We start from the raw sequence: 10,446 nt of genomic DNA, 5'->3' as shown, positions 1-10,446 counted from the left end.
TTCCTTTCCATGTTTAGTACTTCCTTCAGGAGCTCTTGTAGGGCAGGCCTGGTGGTGACAAAGTCTCTCAGCATTTGCTTGTCTGTAAAGGATTTTATTTCTCCTTCACTTATGAAGCTTAGTTTGGCTGGATATGAAATTCTGGGTTGAAAATTCTTTTCTTTAAGAATGTTGAATATTGCCCCCCACTCTCTTCTGGCTTGTAGAGTTTCTGCTGAGAGATCCGCTGTTAGTCTGATGGGCTTCCCTTTGTGGGTAACCTGACCTTTCTCTCTGGCTGCCCTTAACATTTTTTCCTTAATTTCAACTTTGTTGAATCTGAAAATTATGTGTCTTGGAGTTGCTCTTCTTCAGGTGTATCTTTGTGGCGTTCTCTATATTTCCTGAATTTGAATGTTGGCCTGCCTTGCTACGTTGGGGAAGTTCTAGATAATATCCTGCAGAGTGTTTTCCAACTTGGTTCCATTCTCCCCGTCACTTTCAGGAACACCAATCAGACGTAGATTTGGTCTTCTCACATAGTCCCATATTTCTTGGAGGCTTTGTTCATTTCTTTTTACTCTTTTTTCTCTAAACTTCTCTTCTAGCTTCATTTCATTCATTTGATCTTCAATCACTGATACCCTTTCTTCTAGCTGATCGAATCAGCTACTGAAGCTTGTGCATTCATCACGTAGTTCTTGTGCTATGATTTTCAGCTCCATCAGGTCATTTAAGGACTTGTTTACACTGGTTTTTCTAGTTAGCCATTCGTCTAATCTTTTTTCAAGGTTTTTAGCTCTTTGCGATGGGTTCAAACTTAGCTCAGAGAAGTTTGATCATCCGAAGCCTTCTTCTCTCAACTCATCAAAGTCATTTTCCGTCCAGCTTTGTTCTGTTGCTGGTGAGGAGCTGCTTTCCTTTGGAGGGGGAGAGATGCTCTGATTTTTAGAATTTTCAGCTTTTCTGCTCTGTTTTTTCCCCATCTTTGTGGTTTTATCTACCTTTGGTCTTTGATGATGGTGACGTACAGATGGGGTTTTGGTGTGGATGTCCTTTCTGTTTGTTAGTTTTCCTTCTAACAGTCAGGACCCTCAGCAGCAGGTCTGTTGGAGTTTGCTGGAGGTCTTCTCCAGACCCTGTTTGCCTGGGTATCAGCAGCAGACGCTGCAGAACAGCAAATATTGCTGCCTGATCATTCTTCTGGAAGCTTCATCTCAGAGGGGTACCTGGCCATGTGAGGTGTCAGTCTACCCCTACTGGGGGGTGCCTCCCAGTTAGCCTACTTGGGGGTCAGGGACCCACTTGAGGTGGCAATCTGTCCGTTCTCAGATCTCAAACTCCATGCTGGGAGAACCACTACTCTCTTCAAAGCTGTCAGACAGGGTCATTTAAGTCTGCAGAGGTTTCTGCTGCCTTTTGTTCAGCTATGCCCTGCCCCCAGAGGTGGAGTTTATACAGGCAGGCAGGCCTCCTTGAGCTGCTGTGGGCTCCACCCAGTTCGATCTTCCTGGAAGCTTTGTTTACGTATTCAAGTCTCAGCAATGGCGGGTGCCCCTCCCCCAGCCTCGCTGCCGCCTTGCCATTCCATCTCAGACTGCTATGCTAGCAATGAGTGAGGCTCCATGTGCATGGGACCCTCCGAGCCAGGCACGGGATATAATCTCCTGGTGTGCTGTTTGCTAAGACCATTGGAAAAGCACAGTACTACAGTGGGAGTGACCTGATTTTCCAGGTGCCATCTGTCACCCCTTCCCTTGGCTAGGAAAGGGAATTCCCTGACCCCTTGTGCTTCTTGGGTGAGGTGATGCCTCACCCTGCTTCAGCTCACACTCGGTGGGCTGCACCCACTGTCCTGCCCCCACTGTCTGACAAGCCCCAGTGAGATGAACCTGGTACCTCAGCTGGAAATGCAGAAATCACCAGTCTTCTGTGTCGCTCATGCTGGGAGCTGTAGACTGGAGCTGTTCCTATTCAGCCATCTTGTAAATAAACATCTGGATAGATTTGTTTATAAGGTTTAATTAAAATTAGCTTTAACATTAATAATATACTGATGCAAAGGTAAGATTTGTTTTTCTCTTTTGAACAATATTTTTGTGAAGTACTAATAAGGATTAATTTTTTTTCACCTTCTGAGTAAAAAAAAGAGGGAAAGACATTTTTTCATCCAATGCTGTCTTTATTAGGTCTTTTGATTGCTTGGAAAACTGAGTTTCTTCTCTGTCAAAGAGTAAAGGTGTTTTTGTTTTTTGTGGTTTTTTGGTCCTATTTATATGCAAAGAAGGTTTTTGCTTTCAGAAATATTTGAATTATCACTTTGGTTAAATGAATGACGATTATTAGCGACCTGTAATCCTATTTTGATCAAATATTTTAAACCTTTAGTATTTGACATACTCCCAAAATCTAATTTCAAATTCTAAAATTAAGTCTTTTCCAGAAGAAAACACTGGAAGTCCAAGAGAGATATATTAGGCTTATTTGGTATATTAAAATCATATGGGAAGCACTGTCAAATAAGAAATAGTATTTAACTTTGAGTTATATTTGTATAGATATGCTAATATGTTCCAAAATTGTAGGAGATTCCACTTCAGATATGTCTTGGTATATGAAATCAGTAATGATTATATTACTTTAAACTGCTGTATGCCACAGAAATAACCAAATTTCCTTGTCAATTGTGTCTTTAACCATAGCTATTTTAAGTCTTTTGTCATTTACAGACAATTAGTATTCTACTTTGATTCTTCTGAAAAAAAACAAAACAAAACAAAACAAAAAATGGTTTAAAGCAATGGCAACAAAAGCCAAAATAGGCAAATGGGATCTAATAAACTAAAGAGCTTCTGCACAGCAAAAGAAACTATCATCTGAGTGAACAGGCAACCTACAGAATAGATGAACATTTTTGCAATCTATCCATCTGACAAAGGGCTAATATACAGAATCTACAAAGGACTTAAACAAATTTACAAGAAAAAAAAATCCCATCAAAAAGTGGTGAAGGATATGAACAGACACTTCTCAAAAGACATTTATGCAGCCAACAAACATATGAAAAAAAAAGCTCATCATCACTGGTCATCAGAGAAATACAAATCAAAACCACAATGAGATACCATCTCACGCCAGTTAGAATGGCGATCATTAAAAAGTCAGGAAACAACAGATGCTGGAGAGGATGTGGAGAAATCAGAACTCTTTTACAATGTTGGTGGGAGTATAAACTAGTTCAACCATTGTGGAAGACAATGTGGCGATTCCTCAAGGATCTAGAACCAGAAATACCATTTGACCCAGCAAAGGATTATAAATCATTCTACTAAAAAAACACATGCAGCCGGGCACAGTGGCTCACGCCTGTAATCCCAGCACTTTGGGAGGCCGAGGCAGGGGGATCACGAGGTCAGGAGATCAAGACCATCCTGGCTAACATGGTGAAACCCTGTACTCTACTAAAAAAATACAGAAAAATTAGCCGGGCATGGTGGTGGGCATCTGTAGTCCCAGCTACTTAGGAGGCTGAGGCAGGAAAATTGCATGAACCCAGGAGATGAAGCTTGCGGTGAGCCAAGATTGCACCCCTGCACTCCAGCCTGGGTGACTGAGCGAGACTCCATCTCAAAAAAAGAAAAAAAAAAAGAAAAAAACACAACACACGCACACATATGTTTATTGCTATTGCAACACTGTTCACAAAATAGCAAAGACTTGGAACCAACCCAAATGTCCATCAATAATAGACTGGTTAAAGAAAATGTGGTATATCTATACCATGGAATACTATGCAGCTGTAATAAAAAAGGATGAGTTCATGTCCTTTGCAGGGACATGGATGAAGCTGGAAACCATCATTTTCAGCAAACTAACACAAGAACAGAAAACCAAACACTGCATATTCTCACTCATAAGTTGGAGTTGAACAATGAGAACACAGGGAAGAGAACATGGACACAGGGAGGAGAACATCACACACCGGGGCCTGTCGGGGGATGCAGGGCTAGGGGAGGGATAGCATTAGGAGATATACCTAATGTAGATGATGAGTTGATGTGTGCAGCAAACCACCATGGCACATGTATACCTATGTAACAAACCTGCACATTCTGCACATGTATCCCAGAACTTGAAGTATAATAATAAAATTTTTTTAAAAATTTGCTACAATCCAAAATTTGCTTTTTCTTCAAAGAAATTCATGAAAAGGGACCCTGACAAATACTCTTGAGTACAGACATCTGATAACTTCAGAGATCATACCATTGGACTAAGTAAAAATCTTCAAAACTCAATAAACTAATGTGTTCACGAAGATTGCTAACCCAACATCAAGCAGAACAAGAATTAATTACGTCACTAAACTGATAGAGAACTGAAATGATTTTTAAGACTTTTTATTTCAAACATTGCTGATTTTTTTATATTTTGTTTTCCAGAGTCAAAAATACATTTTTCTTTTGAGCTATTTATAGGTTATAGCAAGTGGGTAATATAGCTTTATAAGCAAAATTGAAACATTTGCCTTTCTCTCTACTTTATTTCCCCCAAATTTGGAAACTATTCATGGGTATTCTTATTTCATGGCAATCTAGTAATCTGCACTAGTTCAATAAGAATCTGTTTCCTGTAACAGGACACAACTGAAGATATTGTTTGGTGGTGGTGGTGTTTTTAGCCAGACTTTGACTGGAATGGTATATTTTCAGAGATAATCAGACTGCTTTGAGGAATTGAGGTTGACTTCATAGAGCTGATAAAAAGCCTCTTGGAAAGACTGGCCTGAAACCTTATCTTACACAGTTTCCTTTCAAGATTTCTGTCCTTGTAGTAAGTAAAGAGTGTCACTTTTAGACAGGTTTGGGAACCTCAAGATATTTTGGGGACCTTGTGAAGAGAGGAATTTACCAATTCCTACGGGTATTACAATGGCAGTCTAGTGGTGAATCCTTGGCTTGATTTCCTAACCTCAAAACTTTTAACAGTGTAATCCAAAATTCCTTATGAAAGTTCCAGCAAAGTCAACCTAAAAGAGCCTATTTGGCCAATCATCATTTTTCTTGCACTTGATGCAAGTAATCAGACTAACATTAAAACTTATTTTACAAATAAATTGGTCCTATTAAGATTTATCTTTGGTAAAAATGGGGGCTGAAAACAGAAAAAAATTATGTTTCAGAAGAAAACTACAGTACACCTGTTATTAGATTCTAGCGCTGTCCATTTTTCTGAGTTTTTATTATCTTCCTACAATTTGGACTACATCCTGAACTACTTCCTGGATACAAGTCTCTAAAAAAGGACCGGGCTTTAATTTTCTTCATGACGTTTTTAACTGACTTCCCCAATGGAATACGTTTATTAAAAATTTTGGCATATACATTTTCTTCTTTATTATAGTCCTTATGTGTATTATATTTCTACTATATATCTCTCATTGTTTTACTACTTCTAAGAAAACTAAATTCATGGTACTCTACAGAGTAGAGATGATTTAACAAGTGACAGCAGCTATAGATCAATGAGTTTGACAGGAAGATCGAGCCTTCCCAGCAATGAGGGACACCTTGACATTCAGATTTTGATCATCAACGCTTTCAAGAACAAATATTTTTGAGATGAGAAAATAAAAGAAAATTTATCTGAGACACGCAAATCTTTTTAAATTATCAGACCCAGAGAGGCATGAAACTATAGCCACAATCACATCCTACTCCCTCACCCCATTTTTAAGATATGTATTCATCTCTTAAAACTGCCTGCTATTGCCACTAGTAGCTACAAAGTAACCTAATAATGCTCCACCAGAAACTATAACCCAGTGTATAGCTTAACAATGTATAGTCAATAGCTTATGTTATTTTAAGGTAAAGTCTTGGTAAACAACTCAGGAATGGCCTCTTCCTTCCCATTTGTAACTGCTGCTAATTAGACAGTATACTCAGGACAACTTGAATCTATACTGCTGGGTTGTAATCCTCAGGCCTGGCCCAAATAAACTTTCTACTTATATCAATTTTGCCTCAGCTTCTTTGCCTTTTAGGTCAACAGACAACAGGGACTAGAAGCCTTTTTGGAGTAAGGAAGTGGCATTCACAGGTGCCAGTGCTGAGGAAGGAGGCTGCAGTCTCCAGGGATGTAGCTTACAATTCCTTTCTAAATCCTAGGTTCAAAGAGCTGGGCTCCCAAATGTCCCAGGAAAGCTTTCTTGTGGCAACACAAACTTGCACCAGCCCCCTACATCTGAGCCATTTGAGGTGATTTATATGAAGATGATTGCAGGATAATTCATTGAAACATGAATTCATGCTGTATTTTTCCCTCTGTTCCAAGTGGGAAGCTTCTCTGTGCTCCTGCACCTCTGGTGAGCCTTGTGGTACACGGTGGGGGTAAAGGCTGCTTAGAAACAATGAATTTCCTGGCCTTTGCCTTCCAGGAGCCAGAGCAGCTTAATGGGATCATGCAGTAGAGGAGAGGGCAGAGAGAAGGAAGGAGCCCCATCCAAAGGAGCTTGTGGAGTTCTCCTCATGAGTAGAACCAGCAGCCCTCCTAGGGAGGTGGAGGACCTCCAAGAGTACTGGTTACCAGGATGGCCAAGGATAGGCCTGAGTATCTGGCTTCCCTCTAAGCCCAAGCCTAGAACCTGGATTTCTGTGCAAAGATGCACCACTCTTCCACCAACACTCCCCTGCATCCTTGCAGCTGTTAAGGGGAAGGGGACTCAGCTCACTCTTGGAAGCTGGCTGCATCACTCCAACCACTTGGACAGGATGGAATTCCTGAGCAGCTCTTCACTCATTCGCTGGCTCACTCAAATAGCCAGTGGGTCTGGAGAGCAGATCAGCATTCAAAGCAGAAATTGCTTCAGTGCATGTGATTTGTTTTCTGAGGCTTGGTCCCACACCTAACGGCTGCACTGGGGACACTGAGGCATCAGAAGGCAGTAAGGAACAGGCTAGGCATCCCCATGCTTTCAGGAAGCAAATCGCTTAAACCCTACCCTCTGACCCAAGCCAGGTGAGAGAGACCACCAGGGGGCCAAGTCCCCCAGCTAGGGCAATGTCCGTGAATGTCTTGTAAGAGAGCCCTTTGAACACAAATGCCCACAGAAGCTGCTGACTCTCCTCCAGTGCCTTACAAACTGGCCCAACCCTGGTGTCAGCCAGGGTCATCTGTCCCTTAAGATCTAGACCTGACTGTCTTGAACCCCTCACCCTGGCATGTGCAGTGCCCTCATCAAGACTTCTGGGAATTCTCAGAGATTGGCACTTCTTCTATCCTCTTCTGGCTCTGACGTCAGAATTCTGCTGAATTATCCTTCTTTTTCATTTTGTGTCTCTTCCTATGACACCTCCCAGCACAGACCCAGAAACTTTCCCTGATCCCCAAGCCTCCGAGTACAAGCAGGCATGGAAGTCGGATGTTGAGATTTTTCTGAAGATTTAGGGGCAATAGCTGGAAAAGTGCATCTCACTCCAAGATGCAGGGAAAATTAAAAGTGGACTTAAGTTCTTAGGAAGCCCCTGGGCATTTCCTACCCTTCTGCCTCAGTTCCCGGCTGCTGCAGCCCTCTCTTCTCTAATCCCCTCCCTGAGCCCACCACCAATTCTGGACCCTTCTCATGCACACTAGGATGGTTCTCTATTCCTCTTCTCACTCCAGCCTCCCCTAGGGGCCCCTCCCAACCCCATGTCCTACTGTGCATTTTTTTTTTTTTTTTTTTTTTGAGATGGAGTCTCACTCTTTCGCCCAGGCCAGACTGCAGTGGCGCGATCTCGGCTCACTGCAAGCTCCGCCTCCTGGGTTCATGCCATTCTCCTGCCTCAGCCTCCCGAGTAGCTGGGACTACAGGAGCCCACCACCACTCCTGGCTAATTTTTTGTATTTTTAGTAGAGACGGGGTTTCACCGTGTTAGCCAGGATGGTCTCGATCTCCTGACCTCGTGATCCACCCGCCTCAGCCTCCCACGTACTGTCCATTTTACTAAACTAAGATCATTCCTTTCCCATGTGAAACTGGTACTGGTTGTGGTAAAATAGTAATTTCCTACCTCTGAAAGCACCATTATTTTACAGATGAGGCCAATTGGACTCAGTAGTTTAAATAAATCAGTCAAGATCACATAGCAAGAGGAAGAGTTGGGACGGCACTGGGATCTGTCTTCACAGAAAGTTGCCTTTCCTTCTGGGCTGGCTCTGATTTGGCTGAGGTCTTGGCCTGCAGGAGGGGTCTGCTGCAAGAGGGACAGGTGGTTCTGAGAGGGGATCTTCATGACCCAGGCAGGAAGTGAGAGTGCCACTGCCTTGTCAAAGTTCCAGAAGCAGTGGTGTTTGGAGTCCTGAGAACAGGCAATCCTGAGTTCTAGGGAGCCTATGTTAGGTGGCTGGACCGAGACCGCCAGGCCTGACTGTGGGGTGAGGGGCTGGCACAGAAGGCTGGGCTTTTGCTTGCAGGCAATGAGAATGAGAAACCAGGCAGAGCTGGGAGGGCTAGAAGGCGCCTTTAGCCATAAAGCAAAGCCACTAATCCTGGGTGCCAGGAGCAGTGCTAAAGCCTTTCTATTACATCATTTCTAACACACACAGTAAGCCCCAGAGAGAGTCATCCTTCTACTTCACAGATAAGGAAGCTGAGGGTCTCCGTGGTTGAGTGACTTGCTCAGAGCCCCACAGTTAGTAAGCAAACAGGCAGCCAGAATGCAAACTCCACACATCTGCTTCCTAGTCTCACACGTGCCATGTGGGTTCTGGGAGAATATTCAGCTGCTGGGGGCTGGTAAATTGTGTGTCTGTTCCCACCTCAGGGACTCTGCCGCTGTTCTGGAATACTCTCCCGCTAGGTTTCAGTACAGCAGGCCCCATCTTGTCTTTGGGACTACGTTTAGGGGACTTCTCCTTGAAAAAGCCTTGCTGACCTCCTAATCCAAAGAAGCCTCCAGGCCCTCTCCCTCTCCTCACTCTGTCATATTTTCTTGTTGGAACTTACTTGAAATTTTCTCATTTATTACTTATTGTCTCCCCCATGCCCTAAACATGAAAGTGGGCTGTATCTGTCCTGTTTTCCCAAATCCCCAGTGCCTAGGTCAGTCAGCACTCACATACAAATATCTGGTGAAGTGAAGGAGGCGGCAGAGTCTGAACACCAGCAAAAGCCATCTCTTGCCCATATCAATAACCCTCTCTCCACAGCCCAACCACCTCAGTGGCAGCTTTTCTACTCCATTTCCCCATGAAGAATTGCTGTGGGAGGAATGACAACTGGACCAGATGTCACCTGACAGGAGTCCAAGGCAGATCCTGCTACCCTACCTGGTGGGTCTCCAAACTGGCAGACCAGTCTGCCCTGGTCCTTGGAGGTCCTCTACCCCAAGTCTGCCCAGGAATTCCCTTCAGCCTTTCTACAACCTCTCATGCTCACTGACCTTTAGGCTTTAGGGAAACAAAAACAGTTCTGCCCTATCAAGATGTCAGGACCCTGGCTCCAGGTGGCCAAACACTTGTCATGAAATGGAAGGAACGCAGGGCCTGGAGGTGGACCACTGCCTGGAGGCCTGGGGATGAGGCCCAGACCCTGAGCTAGGGACTCGAGCCTCCTGGTTCCATGTGCAACATGCTCAGGATCACTGGCTGTGGCTGAACTCCACTTCTATCAAATACATTCAATGATGTGTTCCCTTTGTCTACCCTGTAGGGAGGCCAGAACATCAATGAAATATGAAATCGAAAGCACATTGTACTTCTCAGATGAAAAGTGCCACAGTCAGAGAGATTCACAGCCATACTGTTCACTGGTGCTGGTCAAATGGCTTTGGCTGGGAGATTTTTTTATGGGTATGAGTTTTAGAGTTTAAAGAAAAAAATACGGCTTGTTTCATAGAGCCATTACGGGATTTTTCTGTTGAGGCACACACTCTCTGCACAGCCCTAAAATGTTTTGACAGCTCAGGCAAATTCTCAGGAAAACCTGAGACCAGAGCGTGCCAACCAGCCGCTTATCACTCCGCTCCCACAGCCCCAGCGCTCGGCTGGAGCTTCCCTGCTGGCTCCTCAGCAGGCCCGGCCGCCACCCTGCCCGCGGGACCAGCCGCACGCGGCCCAGCTATGAATCAACCTTGTCCTCCCATTCCAGTGCGGGAAATGGGATGATGAATTCATTTCCATCACCACACTGCCCATAAGTCACGGCTTGAAGGGCATTTTTTTTCTTTTAAAGTTTCCAATGACAAAGATTTCATTATCCAAAGCAATAATTTTTACCCAGAGCAATGCAAGATTTCACTCTACCTGAATTAGGCCCATATGTGAAAGGGCAGCCTGAGAACGTCAGTGTCTGGGGGTGGAGAGGAGGGTGGGGAAGGGGGAGGCTGGTCTCTGTGTTCTCGCCCTGCCCCCACGCGTTCCCTTTCTCTCTCTGTGTGGATGTTCGCTTTCTTTGTTCTCAGCCTCCTTCCTCCTGAGCCAGCC

This window comes from Hylobates moloch, unplaced genomic scaffold, assembly GCF_009828535.3.
Source record: "Hylobates moloch isolate HMO894 unplaced genomic scaffold, HMol_V3 SCAFFOLD_20, whole genome shotgun sequence".
In the NCBI taxonomy this organism is placed as follows: Eukaryota; Metazoa; Chordata; class Mammalia; order Primates; family Hylobatidae; genus Hylobates; species Hylobates moloch.
Note: the sequence above shows the minus strand (reverse complement) of the source record.